An 11,069-nucleotide genomic window follows, 5' to 3' on the forward strand; every position below is an offset into this window, starting at 1 on the left:
CAGCAACCTCAAACTCTTGGGCTTAAGCAATTCTCTTGCCTCAGCCTCCCAAGTAGCTGGGACTACAGGCACCTGCCACAATGCCAGGCTATTTTGGGTTTGTTATTGGAATTGTCATTGTTGTTTTAGCTGGCCCTGACCAGGTTTGGATCGTCAGCCTTGGTGTATGTGGCCGGCACCCTACCCACTGAGCTATGGGTGCTGCCCCATTGCCGTATTTTTTTTTTTTTTTTCAGTTTTGGCCGGGGCTGTGTTTGAATCCACTACCTCCAGTAGTGTAGGCTGGCACTCTACTCCTTTGAGCCACAGATGCTGTTCCCATTGCTGTATTTTCTGATCACTTCTAGTGGTTAATTCTTTGGGTTTCTCTAAGTATTAAGATCATATCATTGGTAAAGAGGGAGTTTGACCTCGTCTGTACTTATTTGGATGCTCTTTATTTCCTTCTCTTGCCTTACTGTATTGGCTAGAATTTCTAGCCCTATATTGAACAGTACCGGCAATAGAAAACAGCCTCGTCTGGTTCCAGTCTTAAGTTGAAAAGCTTTCAGTTCTATTGTATTCAGTATATTAGCTGTAGGTTTGGCATAGATGGCTTTGATCAGATTAAGAAATGTGCCACTTATGCCTAAATTCTTAAGTGTTCTAATTAGAAAAGGAAGCTAATTTTTTTGGGGGGGGGGGCTGGGGCTGGGTTTGAACCCAACACTTCTAGCATATGGGGCCAGCGTCCTATTCCTTTGAGCCACAGGTGCCACCACAAGATGCTGATTTTTATCAAATGCTTTTTCTGCATCTATTGAGGGGATCATATAGTTTTTGTTTTTTCTTCTGTTGATACAGTGAATTACATTTATGGACATGTGGGTTTTTTTGGTTTTTTTGGTGGGGGGACTGGGTCTCACTTTGTCACCCTCAATAGATTGCTGTGGCATCACAGCTCACAGCAACCTCTAGCTCTTGGGCTTAGGCGATTCTCTTGCCTCAGCCTCCAGAGTATCTGGGACTACAGGCTCCCCGCCACAATACCTGGCTATTTTGTTGTTGTTGTTACAGTTTGGCCAGGGCTGGCCTTGCATCACTGGGATGAAATCTACTTGATCATGATCAATGATTTTTTTTTTTTTTTTTTAGAGACAGAGTTTCACTTTGTCACCCTTGGTAGAGTGCTGTGGCGTCACAGCTTACAACAACGTCCAGCTCTTGGGCTTAGGTGATTCTCTTGCCTCAGCCTCCTGAGTAGCTGGGGCTATAGGCACCCACCACAATGCCCGGCTATTTTTTTGTTGCAGTTTGGCCGGGGCTGGGTCTGAACCCATTACCCTCAGTGTATGGGGCTGGCGCCCTACTCACTGAGCCACAGGTGTCGCCCGGATCAATGATTGTATTTATTTATTTATTTATTTTAGAGACAGGGTCTCACTTTATCGCCCTCTGTAGAGTGCCGTGGCAGTGTCACACAGCTTACAACAACCTCCAGCTCTTGGGCTTAGGTGATTTTCTTGTCTGAGCCTCATGAGTAGCTGGGACTACAGGCGTCCGCCACAATTCCTGGCTATTTTTTTGTTGTGGTTTGGCCGGGGCCGGGTTTGAACCCACCACCCTTGGTATATGGGGCTGGCGCCCTACTCACTGAGCCATAGGCGCTGCCTGATTTTTTAATGTGTAGCTATAATCTATTGACTAGGATTTTATTGAGAATTTTTGCATCTATATTCATTAGTGAAATTGGTCTGAAGTTCTTTTTTTATTTGGGTCTTTTACTGGTTTTGGTATCAGGGTGATATTTGCTTTGTAGAATGTGTTGGGGGAGATTCCTTCCTTCTCAATTTTTTGGAATAATTTCTGTAGTATGGGCATAAGCTCTTCTGTGAAGGTTTGACAGAATTCTGGTGTGAAGCCATCTGGAATAGGGCTTTTTTTATTTATTGGGAGATTTTTTATTGTTTCTTCAATCTCAGTTTGAAATCAGTCTGTTCGAGAGCTCTATGCCCAGACTGGTCTTGAACTCCTGGGTTCAAGAATTCCTCTCACTGGGCAGTGCCTGTGGCTCAAAGCAGTAGGGTGCTGGCCACATATGCTGGAGGTAGTGGGTTCAAACCCAGCCTGGCCAAAAACTGCAAAAAAAAAAAAAACCTACAAAAAAAAAATCCTCTCACTTCAGCTTTGCACAATGCTAGGTCTATAGGCATTAGCCATCACACCCAGCCCCTTCATGATTTGGGAGGTTTAAGACAGGATCCCACTTTGTTGCCCAAGGCTGGAGTGCACTGGCATCAACCTAACTCATAGGAACCTGAAACTCTTGGGCTCAAGCGATCCTCATGTCTCAGCCTCCAAAATAGCTGGGACCACAGGTACATACCACCACACCCAGCAAATTATAAATTTTTTTTTAAAGATGGATTCCTTGCTTTGTTGCCCAGGCCTGTCTTGAACTCCTGGCCTCAAACAATCCTCCCTTCTCTGTCTCCCAAAGTACTGGGATTATAGGCATGAACCACTGGGCCTGGCCCCTTTATGATTTCTTAAAATAGGCTTTGTCAGCTCGGTGCCTGTGGCTCAAGCAGCTAAGGTGCCAGCCACATACACCTGAGCTGGCAGGTTCAAATCCAGTCTGGGCCTGCCAAACAACAATGTCGGCTGCAACCAAAAAATAGCTGAGTATTGTGGCGGGCACCTGTAATTCCAGCTACTTGGGAGGCAGAGGCAGGAGAATCTCTTGAGTCCAGGAGTTTGAGGTTGCTGTGAGCTGTGATGCCAAGGCACTCTACCCAGGGCAACAGCTTGAGGCTCTGTCTCAAAAAAAAAAAAAATAGACTTTGTCCTGGCTGGGCGCCTGTAGCTCAGTGGTTAGGCTACTGGCCACATCCATAAGGGCTGGTGGGCTCTAACTCAGCCTGGGCCTGCTAGAGCAAACAAAAAATAGCCAGGCCCTGTGGCAGGCACCTGTAGTCCCAGACTAGGGAGGCTGAGGCAACAGCATCATGTAAGCCCAAGAGTTTGAGGTTGCTGTGAGCTGTGACACCACAGCCCTCTACTGAGGGCAACAAAGTGAAACTCTGTCTCAAAACAAAACAAAACAAAACAGGTTTCTTCCTTTTGTAGCGCAGGGGTAGGGTCTGTGTTGTCAACTTTAGTGTCCCCAGTGCTTGGCACATCAATGTTTCTCTTATCATCTATCTGGAAAGCCAAAAAAACATCCATTCAGACAATTTTTGTGGCTCTGTGGTGTGTAGGAAATGGAATTAAGAGATTCCTGGGGGGTTTTTTGCATCGGCTGTTTACTCACTTTCTTTTTTTGAGACAGGAGCCTCAAGCTATCCCCCTGGATAGAGTGCCGTGGCATCTCAGCTCACAGCAACCTCCAACTCCTGGGCTCAAGCGAGTCTCCTGCCTCTGCCTCCCAAGTAGCTGGGACCACAGGCGCCCGCCAGAACACCTGGCTATTTTTTGGTTGCAGCTGTCGTTGTTTGGCGAGTCCGGGCTGGATTCGAACCCGCCACCTTGGGTGTACGTGGCTGGCACCTTAGCCACTTGAGCCCCAGGCGCCGAGCCTACTCACTTTCTTTCTTTTTTTTTTTTTTTTGTCACCGTTGGTAGAGTGCCATGGCGTCATAGTTCACAGCAACCTCCAGCTCTAGGGCTCAGGTGATTCTCTTCCCTCAGCCTTCCAAGTAGCAGGTGCCCACCACAATGCCTGGCTATTTTTTTGTTGTTGTTGTAGTTTGGTCAGGGCCAGGATCAAACCTGCCACCCTCACTATATGGGGCCAGCGCCCAACTCACTAAGCCCCAGGCACTGCCCATATTTACTCAGTTTCACAAAGGACCCAGAACTGTGCTAAGTACCAGGTAAATCGTGATGAATAAAAATAGCTCATGCCCTTGAGGAGCTCACAGTTCAGAGAGGGAATTGATGAGTAGAAAAGGAGAGTCCAGTTGATGAGGTGTTATGACAGACAGAGTCACCGAGGAGGTCTTCATCCCACAGGTTAAGGGAGGGATTCTGGGAGGAGGTAGTAATTTACTTTCAAAGGCTGAGGAGAGGGAGGAAAGGTATTCTAGGTAGAGGGAACCATATTCAGGAAGGGCCTTAGATGTATGTAAAGATTTAATACTGGCTTGGCGACCATAGCTCAGTGAGTAGGGAGGCTATACACACATACACGGAGGCTGGCAGGTTCCAGCCTGGCCCAGGCCTGCTAAACAATGGCAACTGCAACCAAAAAATAGCTGAGAACCTGTAGTCCTGGCTACTCAGGAAGCTAAAGTAAGAGAATCGCTTAAGCCTAAGAGTTTGATGTTGCCTTGAGCTGTGGCGCCACAGCACACTACCAAGGGCGACATAGTGACACTCTGTCTCAAAAAAAAAAAAAAATTTAATCCTGGTGACATTTAACATGGTGTAAGGATCTACAAGCTGGGATTTTGAATTCCCTGGGTCCTTTCCTCAGGAAACTAGAACTACCTACCCGAGTTCATCTAGTATTACATGAATGATATTCTCAAGAGTCAAGAGCAGGTTGAAGGGAAATCAGCAGGAATGGTGAATTGCCCTGGGATCAGAGAGCTGTCACCACCCCAGGCCTGACACTACTGGGGAGGAAGTAGTCATGGAAACTAGTTGAAGAGAGCTGTGGTTGTAGGCTTTGGTAGAGAGGTACAGGCCAACAGGGCAGAAGCCAGGAAATATTTACCTCCACAATCTTCTCCTCCTTTGGCTGTCAGATTTCCTGTCAGGACCAAATTCAATGAGGAGCAAGAGGGAAAGGCAGCTAAGTAGATGCAATGTGTAGAGATTAGCCTCCCAGGCACAGGGCAGAGAAGGATGGAGAGTGAGTTTGGTGGGTTGAACAGAGACTGCCCAGAACAGTGTCAGAGTCTACTGTTTCTAATTTCAGGGCATCTGTGAGCTCCTCATGGTTGTAAGGACCCCAGTAAGCTAAGATTCTAGGGGAACACTACAAAGGAAAGAGGGTCCCTCTGCAATGTGGCTTTTCTCTGCTAGGTTCCTCTCCCCTCTATTTCAAGTGTCATCTCAAATGTCGCTTCCTTAGGGAAGTCTTCCCTGACTCCATTTTGGCAAAATTAGCCACTCTATTACCATCTGAGTAGGTATCCTCAAACTACGGCCTGTGGGCCACATGCGGCCCTCCTAGGACATTTATCTGGCCCGTCGGGTGTTTTTGCTGCCACTGCCTGTCCTGCTTAGCAGCTGACTCGTCCTGGCGCCTGCAGTCCGGCCCTCCAACGCTCTGAGGGATAGTGAACTGGCACCCTGTTTAAAAAGTTTGAGGACCCCTGACTAGCATTTACTCCTTCTTTCATCTCCTTCTCTCTCCTAACCTTGTTCTTTTTTTTTTCTTTGCAGTTTTTGGCCAGGGCCAAGTTTGAACCCAGGACCTCCAGTGTATGGGGCCAGCGCCCTACTCCTTGAGCCACAGGCACCACCTGTTCCCCACCTTGTTTTTCAGAGATAGGTTCTTATTCTGTTGCTGAGGCTGGAGTGCAGTGACATCATCATAGCTCACTGCAACCTCCAAATCCTGTGCTCAAGTGATCTTCCCGTTTCCTGACTCTTGCCTCAGACTCCTGAGTACCTGGGACTACAGGAGTGCAATACCATAACTGGGCTAATTTTAGTGTTTTTGTAGAGATGGGGGTCTCACTATATTGCCCAAGGTGGTCTACTTTTAGCCTCCCAAAGTGTTGGGGATTATAGGCATAAGCCCCAAGCTCAGCCTAGCATTTACTTCTTGGTACTTATAAATAGCTGAAATAGTGTTAGTGTTAGCTTGCTTGTGTATTGTCTGGCTTCTACACTAGGATATCAGGTCTGTGAGGACATGGATAGTGTCTACTGTATTCACTTGTCAGATGCTCAGGAAATATTTGCTGAATAATAATTTGGGAGGAGAGTATTTGTTTTTATTTACTTCAGGGACATAAATCACCCATTCATGAATCAAAAGAGGTAAGCAAGAATATTGGAATAGGTAGCTTCCAAGGGCCCGTTCCTTCAAGAGAACATAAGAAAGAAAAAAAAAACAAACACTAAACTGTGTGGTTTCTATGGCTCAGTGGGTAGGGCGCCAGCCCCATATACCAAGGGTGGCAGGTTCAAACCCGGCCCTGGTGGAACTGCAACTAAAAAATAGCCAGGCGTTGTGGCAGGTGTCTGTAGTCCCAGCTATTCGGAAGGCTGAGGCAAGAGAATCGCCTAAGCCCAGGAGTTGAAGGTTGCTATGAGCTGTGTGACACCACAGCACACTACCAAGGGCAACAAAGTGAGACTGTCTCTACAAAAATAAAAGAAAAAAAACTAAATTAAAAACTTTCAGAATCAATGTTATCCAAACTTTGATGGCATGAAGTAAAAATTATAGGAGGCCATTGTTTTGGACTAAGTTTCAACACTAGTTTTCAACAGACCAAAAACCAAAATGGAGTCACCTGTGCTAAAGTTCCACATCACTAAAATCAATCTGACCTTCCTCATTAGTGTTGGCAATTCTAGAATTGCAGGGGAAAGCCAACTGAGATCATTAACTAAATTTGTAATTTTGTCCTTTGATATTGGAAATCAAAGGTGTATGCCAATCAAGCAAACTCTGAATCAAGAAAAAGGCAACTTGAACATGGCAGGAGAGCCTTGATGTATTATCCTGTGTTGTTACCCCTATCTTTTTCCCCCAGCACTGCAGGAGTCAAGATAACAGCAGCCTGTGGTCTCAGGACGTAGTCTTGGTTCCTGAGGGAAGAGAGAGTCCCCATTCTCCCATCCAAGTACTAACCAAGCCCAACCCTCCTTAGCTTCCAAGATGAGCCAAGATCAAGAACACTCAGGGTGATAATGGCCTCAGTTGCAGACCCATTCTCAAAGTACAGTCATGTGCTGTATAACAACATATATGAAGACACTGTTTCCATAAGATTGTAACACTGTGTTTTTACTGTACATTTCCTATGCTTAGATACATTTAGATACACGAATATTTACCACTGTGTTATATGTGTCTACAAAATTCATTACAGTAACATGTCATACAGGACTGTAGCCTAGAAGCAACAGCCTATCCCATATAACCTAGATGTGTAGTAGGCTATGCCATCTAGGCTTCTGTAAACACCAGCTATGTCTGCAGGAGGAAATGGCCTGAAGATGCATTTTCCACAAAATATCCTCATTGTTAAGCTAAGTACAACTGTATTGTCTTTGTTCCAACATGCTTAGAGGCCATAGAAAGATTGACTTAAGGACTTTTAACTCAGAATACATTCCTTAAAAACATTGTAAGGCGGGCAGTGCTTGTAGCACAGTGTGTAGGTGCTGGCCCCATATACTAAGGGTAGTAGGTTCAAACCCAGCCTGGGACAAACTGCAACAACAACACAAAAATAGCTGGGTGTTGTGGCGGGCACCTGTAGTCCCAGCTACTCACCAGGCTGAAGCAAAAGAATCGCCTAAACCCAGGAGTCTGAAGTTGCTGTGAGCTGTGAGATACCACAGCACTCTACTGAAGGCAATAAAGTGAGCCTCTGTCTCTACAAAAAACAAAAACAAAAACAAAAACACTGTAAGGCAAGAACCTACATTTGCCTGGGTCAAAAGGTACAATGGGCTCGGCGCCTATAGCTCAACCGGCTAAGGCGTCAGCCACGTACACCTAAGGTGGCGGGTTCGAATCCCCAGCCCGGACCCGCCAAACAACAATGACGGCTGCAACCAAAAAATAGCCAGGCGTTGTGGCGGGCGCCTGTGGTCCCAGCTACTTGGGAGGCGGAGGCAGGAGACTCGCTTGAGCCCAGGAGTTGGAGGTTGCTGTGAGCTGTAATGCCACGGCACTCTACCCAGGGGGACAGCTTGAGGCTCTGTCTCAAAAAAAAAAAAAAAAAAAAAAAAGGTACAATGGAGGAAAATAAATGAGACATGTCAGAGCTTGAGTGGAAAAGCTGGATTGAAAGTTTCTTTGGGTCATAAGGTTATTCACATATACTGAAGAATTTATAAAGTGACATGCATGCCCAGGGTAGGACACAGGCTCAGAAAAGATCTGAGGAATCCCTAAGTTTTTACCTCTGGCTGATACCTAGGTTCAGCAGAAGCAGGAAATGAAGGCTAAGGCAGAGCTGTAAACATTCTTTTATCTTTTTTTTTTTTTTTTTTTTTGAGACAGAGTCTCATAATGTCACCCTTGGTAGCGTGCCATGGCATCACAGCTCACAGCAATCTCAAACTATTGGGCTTAAGCAATTCTCTTGCCTCAGCCTCCCAAGTAGCTGGAACTATAGGCGCCTGCCACATCGCCCAACTATTTTTTGTTGCAGTTGTCGTTGTTGTTTAGCTGGCCTGGACCAGGTATGAACCCGCCAGCCTCCCTGCATGTGGCCGGCACCATAACCACTGTGCTATGGTTGTTGAGCCAGAGCTGTAAACATTCTAAACAATGGAGTACCCCAGCATGGATATGCAAAGACTGGGAGAGGTTTTTAATTTTCTTCCCCCAGTCCCCTTTCCATATGATATAAAGGAATCTTACAACCCAACAATAAAAAGATAAACCAATTTTTAAATGGAAAAAAGACTTGAACAGATATTTCTGCAAATATGAAATACAAATGGCTAAGAAGCACATGTAAAGTTAGTCAACATCATCAGTAAGCAGGGTAATGCATATCAAAACCACAGAGAGATACCATTGGACACCTATTAGGATAATAAAATAAAACAGAAAGTCAGAAGTATTGGTGAGTACGTGAAGAAACAGGAATCCTCATGGATTGGAGGAAATGGAAAATAACTGGAGAAAACACTTTTTTTGTTGTTGTTGTTGCAGTTTTTGGCCAGGGCTGGGTTTGAACCCATGACCTCTAGGCATATGGGACCAGCACCCTACCCTTTTGAGCCACAGACACCGCCCTGGGGAAAACATTTTGGTAGTTCCTTAAAAAGTTAAACAGAATTGCCAAATGATTCAACAATTCTACTTATAGGTATATACTAAAAAAAAAAAAAAGCAAGCAGGTACTCAAATAAATACACATACACACATGTTCAGAGCAGCACTGTTGACAATAGTCATAAGCTGGAAACCCAAATACCAATCAGCAATGAATAGATAAAGAAATAGTGGTATATGGGCGGCACCTGTGGCTCAGTGAGTAGGGCACCAGCCCCATATACCGAGGGTGGCAGGTTCAAACCCGTCCTGACCAAACTGCAACAACAACAACAAAATAGCCAGGCGTTGTGGCAGGTGCCTCTGGTCCTAGCTACTCCAGAGGCTGAGGCAAGAGAATTGCTAAGCCCAAGAGCTGGAGAGCCCATTGCTGTGAGCTGTGACACCACAGCACTCTACTGAGGGTGACAAAGTGAGACTCTGTCTCTTAAAAAAAAATGGTACATGGATACAATGGGGCACTACTCAGCTATAAAGAGGAATTAATACTGATGTGTGATACATGACAGAACCTTGGAAACATGCTAAGTGAAAGAAGTTAGGGGCTGGGCGCCCATCTCAGTGCCCACATGCACTGGGCCAGCTAAAACAAAACAAAACATAGCTGCGCATTGTGGCAGGTCCCTGTGGTCCCAGCTACTAGGGAGGCTGAGGCAAGAGAATCACTTGAGCCCAAGAGTTTGAGTTTGCTGTGAGCTATGACGCTACAGCACTCTACTGAGGGCTTGCAAAGTGAGACTCTATCTCAATAATAAAAAAAAAGAAGTTAGGTATAAATGGCTACCATATGGCATGCATCCATTCATATAAAATACCCATACTGGGTAACTCTATAGAGGCAGAAAGCAGATTTTGTGGTTATCAAATGGTAAGGTAAGTGGGAAATGGGGAATAACTGCTTAATGGGTACTAGGATTCTTTTTTGAATTCCTGAAAATGTTTTGGACCTAGATAGAAGCAGTGCTTGCACAATATTATGAATGTACTGATTATCACTGAATTGTTCATTTTAAAACAGCTAATTTTATGCAATGTGAAAAATTTTTTTCTTTTTGGCCAGGGCTGGGTTTGAACCCACCACCTCCAGGATATGGGGTTGGCGCTCTACTCCTCTGAGCCACAGGCGCCACCCATACAATGTGAAATTTTATCACATTTAAAAAAATCCATTAGCAAACAAAGAGAATTACCCATTCTCCACTACTACTTCAAAATATCCAAGCAATGAGTCTAATGGCAGAAAACCTTGGCGTGAAAAGGAATACCAAACCAACATTACAAAGGCACACCATGTTCTCCCAATGCAGGAAAAAGCTGACTATAACCAGCTCTCTGTGAAGAATAATTATCACTCCCTCCAACGTACCCAGGGTCTGTTTAAGACTAAAGACATTTTTTTTTTTAGAGGGGATCACTAAATAGAGTCCATTATGTTCAATGATTTCTTTGCTTATGTGTCTGCTTCCCAGAGGAAGGTCACCTCCAAATCCTCTAAGCCAGACTGAGGATTCGAATACCTTAAGTGACAGACTGCCCAATGACGGGGAATGAATTGGGAACCAAGCAACAGATTATTATTTAGTGAATATTGCTATGCGTCAAGCACTGCGATGTGAGGTAAGCACTCAAATAAGCATTATCTCACTTAGTTCCCACAACAGTACAGTGGGGGTAGGCCTGTTATTATCTCACTTTGTGGATAAGGAAACTGAAGTTCAGCGGGGCGACCACCTCAAAGGCTGGGGTAGGGTTTGAACTACGCAACCTAGGGTGGCACCTGTGGCTCAGTGAGTAGGGCGCCTGCCCCATATATCGAGGGTGGTGGGTTCGATCCTGGCCGGGCATTGTGGCAGGCACCTGTAATCCCAGCTACTCGGGAGGTTGAGGCAAGAGAATCGCCTAAGCCCAAGAGCTGGAGGTTGCTGTGAGCTGTGACACCACAGCACTCTACTGAGGGCGGCAAAGTGAGACACTGTCTCAAATAAAATAAAATAAAAATGATCTAGGCTCGCTGCCTGTGGCTCAGGCGGCTAAGGCGCCAGCCACATACACCTAAGGTGGCGGGTTCGAATCCCCAGCCCGGGCCCGCCAAACAACAATGATGGCT

Source organism: Otolemur garnettii, unplaced genomic scaffold (assembly GCF_000181295.1).
Source record: "Otolemur garnettii isolate 467f Iridium unplaced genomic scaffold, OtoGar3 scaffold00127, whole genome shotgun sequence".
In the NCBI taxonomy this organism is placed as follows: Eukaryota; Metazoa; Chordata; class Mammalia; order Primates; family Galagidae; genus Otolemur; species Otolemur garnettii.